The following is a 6,075-nucleotide window of genomic DNA, read 5'->3' as shown; positions in this document are numbered from 1 at the left end:
TACTAATACCAATCTATAAAGCCTTAGTAAGACCACACCTAGAATATTGCATCCAGTTTTCGTCACCATACTATAAAAAGATGTTGAGACGCTAGAAAGAGTGCAGAGAAGAGCAACCAAGAAGATTTGGGGACTGGAGACTAAAACATACAATGAATGGTTGCAAGTACTCAGCATGGCTAGTCTAGTGAAGAGAAAAACCAGGGGAGACATGATAGCAATGTTCCAATATTTGAGGGGCTGCCACAAAAAAGAGGGGGTCAACCTGTTTTCGAAAGCATCTGAAGGCCAGACAAGGAATAATGGATGGAAACTGATCAAGGAGAGATTCAACCTAGAAATAAGGAGAAATTTTCTGACAGTGAGAACCATCAATCAATGGAACGCTTGCCTTCAGGAATTGTGGGACCTTCATCACTGAAAGCCTTCAAAAAGAGACTGGACTGCCACTTGTCAGAATTGGTGTAGGATCTGCTTGGACAGGGGGTTGGACTAGAAGACCTACAAGATCCCTTCCAACTCTGTTAACCTGTTCCCTGTCATTATCTCTAGATAAACTGCATGTATACCCATGGATAGATGTGCAATTATCTTATATAAATAAGACCAGCAGCAGCTAGCTTTAGTAGATAGCTTTGTGTGAATTTAATTGGAACAACTGTTGTATTCAAGTTCTTTTAGTAACTTTAATCAGTTCAGAGCTTGCATAAATTAATTGAGCTACATCTAGAACTATATGAAGGCTACCTAAATAAGATTTAGGTATGTTTTCCAAGCATTCAGTGTAACTGAGTTAAGATAAAACAATTTTATAGTAAATTTATAAGATGCTCTGAAGCCACTTGGAATGTTCAAAGAGGAATGGAAGGCACATTAGAATTATTAGTTAGATAAGTTCTCTGAAATATATTCCTAACCATCAAAATATAATAAACTACCAAAAAAAAAAAAAAAAAAAGCCCAAAACCCAAACAGCCTACACTTGTAGGCTATTAAATTTGAAATATCCATTAATATTGGTTATAAGTCTTCTGGATAACTATCAACATAAATTAGGTTAGAGACAAATGGAATTAAGTGCTATATAGGTGTCCTCAACTTTCAACCGTTTGTTTAGTGGCTCTTCAAAGTGACAAAAAAGGGACATGATCAGTTTTCACACTTACAGCCATAGCAGGGTCCCCACAGTCATGTAATCCAAATTCAGGCACTTGGGAACTAGCATTTATTTATGACAGCTGCATTGTCCCGAAGTCATGTGAGTACCATTTGTAACCTTCCCAACTGGCTTCGGACAAGCAAAGTCAATGGGGGAAGCCAGATTTGCTTAACGATCATATGAATCAATTAACAATTGTAATATTCACTTAACACCTATGGCAACAAAGATCATAAAATGGAGCAAAACTCACTTAACCACTGCCCTGCTTAGCAATGGAAATTTTGGGGATCAGTTGGGGTCGTAACTCAAGGACTACCTGTGTTAACTAGTGTGTGTTATCAGCTCATAAGAGATGATAATGGATGGATGGGTTGGTGGATGGATGGATGGACAGATGGATCTTCCTGGTAAAACTGAAACAAATTTATAAAACCAATAAAGGCACAAGCGAATCAGATATCCATATTTTTCGGAGTATAAGACGCGCCTATCTTTTTTGGTGAGGAAAAGAAGAAAAAGAAATCTCCCTCTGCCTCTGAGCAATTTTGCCTCGTTGCAGCAAACAGCAAATAGCTTTCGTTTTCAGCATAGCTTGATTAGCACAAGGAAAAAAAATCTTCTCCAGCAATTTACCTCTTTGCAGCAAGCAGCAGAGCCCTGCACAAAACAGCTGAGAGGAAATGAGCTGAGAGTCGGGAGGTCAATCCAATCAACTTGTGCTAATTAGGTTGTGCTGAAGCTGAAAGGAGCTGTTTTTTCTTGCTGTTTGCTTGCAAGGAGGTAACTGCTGTGAGGCAGAGGCCAAAGGGCGGGGCTACATTCGGTGTATAAGACGCACCTAAATTTTCACCCCCTTTTAAGAAGGAAAAAGGTGCGTCTTATACTCTGAAAAATATGGTATATTGATGGCCTATTCTAAGCTGTAAATTCTCTACTAAGGAGCTCAGTTTTTAAAATTTCCCTAAATAAAATCTGGAAGACTGTCTGGAAAGCTAATGCTGACCCTTTTATTTCCTGGAAGTGATGGACTATGAACTGTTTCTTCTCACATGGCCTCATTGGTTGGTCTGAATCCTGTTAAAGTGTGCAATCCAGGTCTTGGCAAAATGTCAAACCATAAAAGGCATTATAAGTAAAAACTAGTACTTTAGATTCCAGCCAGAAGACTTTAGAAGCCAGTGCAGAGTTTAAAGCACAGCTGTTGCTTTCAAAAGCAGGCACCATTTAGCACACAGATCACTGCCTTCTGGATCAGATCTTCAAAGTCATCCCCATTGTAGAGTATATTGCAATAGCCCAACCAAGTAATAACAACAGCATGAGTACCGTAATTGTTGCTAGGTTTTCCTGCATTAGGAAAGTATATTGCAATAGCTCAACCAAGTAATAACAACTTCCATGAGTAATTGTTGTTATGTTTTCCTGCACTAAGAAGTAGGGTGAGCTAAGAGTTCCCATCAATGGTAAACAGACTGCCCACAAAGGCTGCAGAGCTTCAAAAAAACCACTTGTCTCATGTCTCAAATAAATTAGTGCAAAACCAGAAGAGATCAAACTTTTTGGCAGACCTTGGTAAGCAAAGATGGAGGCCTCTCAGGTCCAGATTTGTGAATAATGTTGAATGGGAATGGAAAAGGATACATGCATCAGATAGACAAAGAATCAAGATATCTTCACCTCCATCTACTGAAGGGCTGTCCCAAAGGTGCTTTTTTCAAGAGGCAACTGGACTTTCTGCTTTTCCTTTGAAGACGTTTCCCTTCTCATCCAGGAAGCTTCTTCAGCTTCTTGGATGAGAAGCGAAACGTCGTCAAAGAAGAACCAGAAAGTCCAGTTGCCTCTTGAAAAAAGCACCTTTGGGACAACCATGACCTAGATGACTGACAGACCTGAGGAGAGCGGGGTTCAGCCGGTACAATGTCTTGGGGCCCATGGAGCTCAAAGGGGGCCCATAAAGGGGAATTTTTAAAAAAAATTTACAAAACCAATTTTTTTAAAAGAAACACAATATTGGATATATACTTCATACTCTATACTTTGTGTGTATAGCAAAACCACCTTGTTTGATATAACCTTTATTAATCTGAAACGCAGTGAACAAGTTATTTATGTAATTTGTTGAATTTTGACCCGCATGCGTGGGTCTCTGCGGCACATATGCAGGGGACAAGTGTTGTGGCCTGTACGCGGCCTGTGCGGCTGGTGGCTGATTCGGACAGCGAGGAGGCTTGTGTGGTACTGCGCCAGCAGCCTGTGCAGCTGGCACTCGAGTCGGACAATGAGGAGGCTAGAGAAGATGTGGTGCCAGAGGCGGGGATTCAGCCAGGGCCTTCAGAAGCTCCAGAAGCTCCCTTAAGTGAATAGGACGAAGAGGAGGAGCCTCTTCTCGATGCACGGGCGCGCAGAACTGCCAAAAGGCAGGGGTGGCTCCTCAAGAGGAGGTCTCCTCGAGAGTAAGGCTTGGGGCTAATTGGCCACTCCCTTAGCCTATTTAAGGAGGAACGCCGACTGAAGCAATTTGCAGGGAACAACCGTTCACTCTCCTTCATGCCTTGATCTTAATCCTTTGCAAATTGCTTCTGGGCTTTCTGCCAACCATAGTAAGATTAAGATTATTTATTCTTTGGATTCTTGGATTCTTTGGATTATTTCTTCTTTGGATTAAGAAAGTTAATTAATAGTCTCTGTTTGAAAAAAAAATACTGATTTTATTTTAGTAAACTAAGGTTTGTACAGACTTTGTGTGTGCTGCGTTCTTTGGGGTCCATAGCTGGGGCAGAACAGCAGGTGGCGTGCAGTGGGACCATGCACGCATGCACAGGAAGCATGCAGGGGAGGGCGCTTGTGCATACAATGGGTGAGTGGGGGCCCCATATTAGTCTTGTTCCAGCACTTAATAATCCTCTTGTTGGCACTGATGACTGAGATTCTTTATAGACATTTACTGAAGGGCTGGCAAGATCCCATGAATATTTCAACATAATCTGGATTTGCACAACAGTTTAGATAAAGAAGTAAATATATATCATAGGTAATACAGCCTTCTGAAAGCATTGTGCAAGATGTTCTTCTATAAATCTATGATATAATAGGACTTAAAAGGTTTCTTTTTTAAAAAAGTGTTTCCAATGTTGCTCTCGTTCCTCAGAAACAGACTTTTACCCGGCTACAGATTTCTTTCTTCTCTTCAAATCCCCAAAAGCCATTTTTTTAACCACTTGACATTCTTACAACGCTCAGCATTTCCAATGCAAAGTCAAGTTAACAGTTGTTGCTCAAATGAATAAATTGCCTTGTTTGATTAGAAAAAAGATATTGCCCTACATTTATTGGTGACTGGAAATCTCTTACGGGCTTTTTGCATAAAAATGAAAAACAAAATGGACTTGTGATTTATGGTTTTGATTGTTAGACAGGATAGATTATAGAAAGAACAGTGGTCTAACTTTAGAAGGAAGAAAATATTTGTACTTAACACTGGTGTGAAGAATACCATTTCTTTATATTCATTTTGTTTCCTTTCCTTCTGTTTTTCTTAACTTTTTTCTTTTCATGTACTTTTTGCTTTTTCTTTGATTTCTTTTTTTCTTCCTTCCTTTATATTAGTTTGGGGTTAGTTTTCATCTTCTGGTTTAATTTCTTTTTTAAATAAAAATTATGTACAAAAAAAACACAGTGCTCAGAATTCCCCATGAACCAACAAGGACTTCTTTCAGCTGACTACTGTAATGGCAGAGAGCAAAATTGGTTCTAGACCAGGGGTCTCCAACCTTGGCAACCTTAAGACTTGTGGACTTCAACTCCCAGAGTTCCTCAGCCAGCTTTCATTCAGCTCTAGCTATGCTCACGTGTTCTTAGGAACTCCTTCATGCTTCTTCTCCCAACACATCCTATTTCCTTTCTGAATTCTTTTCCTTTTAGTAACGCTATGTATGGGGTTCACCAACAAGAAATAATTAAAGATTCTAATAAGTCACAAATGCTTCTTGGCTGCCTTTTTTAAAAAAAACTTAGATTCTGTTTCAAACTGTTGCAGATATTCCTTCCCACACCCAATCCATATTACTTGTGAGGCAAGTCTTTAGGGGACTTCATCTTTGTTTTAAAGGAGTGACACCCCTAAGAACTCACACGAGATGAAAAATGTGGTACATTGGCAGTGGATCATTTCCAAATAGCATTATACTATCAAAGTCTTCTGAATAGATTCTCCTTACTTAATGAGTAGTGAAGACAAATGTATAATTATATACCAACTGCACATGGAATTTGGATAGACCATTCATAAGTAACTTACTAACAATGTCAGCTCGCCTGGCTTAATCATCAATTTTAATCTAAAGTCAATATGTTATACAAGTGGCCAAAGGTCTTCAGATAATAATGTTTGTCTAATTTCCAGAAACGTTGATATATTATCAGGATGACACAACATTTATTCAGCTTCTTGCTTCTTAGTCATTATTTCTCAATGGGCTCTCTGTGGAGACTCAAAAATAGCTGAGCTTCTTTCTATCCATGTCTTCTATTTAAACCAGAGTGAAGACAAAGTAGTAATATGAACAATGTATTAAAGATTCTTCCCTCCATTGTCTCAATCATCCACCAAATCTTTTGCTGTCTATAGAATACCGGAGAACAAAAAAGCTAATTAAAATTAAAACATTTCCACCACTTTCACAAGATGAATCAACATATCAAAAGACCATTCCCATCACCTTAAAGCAGTGATGACGAAGCTTTTCAGCACTGAATGCCGAAAAGGGAGTGCATACATGCGCACTCATCTGGGTTGCAACCTGGAAGAAGAGCTGCCCAGGGTACATGCACACCCCTGAAAATGAACTTCCGGTTTCCGGTGTGCATATGCGCCCTGGCCAGCTAGTCTTCTAGGTTTCTGATGTGCATGCACG

This window comes from Pantherophis guttatus, chromosome 8, assembly GCF_059756535.1.
Source record: "Pantherophis guttatus breed Tessera chromosome 8, ASM5975653v1, whole genome shotgun sequence".
NCBI lineage: Eukaryota > Metazoa > Chordata > Lepidosauria > Squamata > Colubridae > Pantherophis > Pantherophis guttatus.
Note: the sequence above shows the minus strand (reverse complement) of the source record.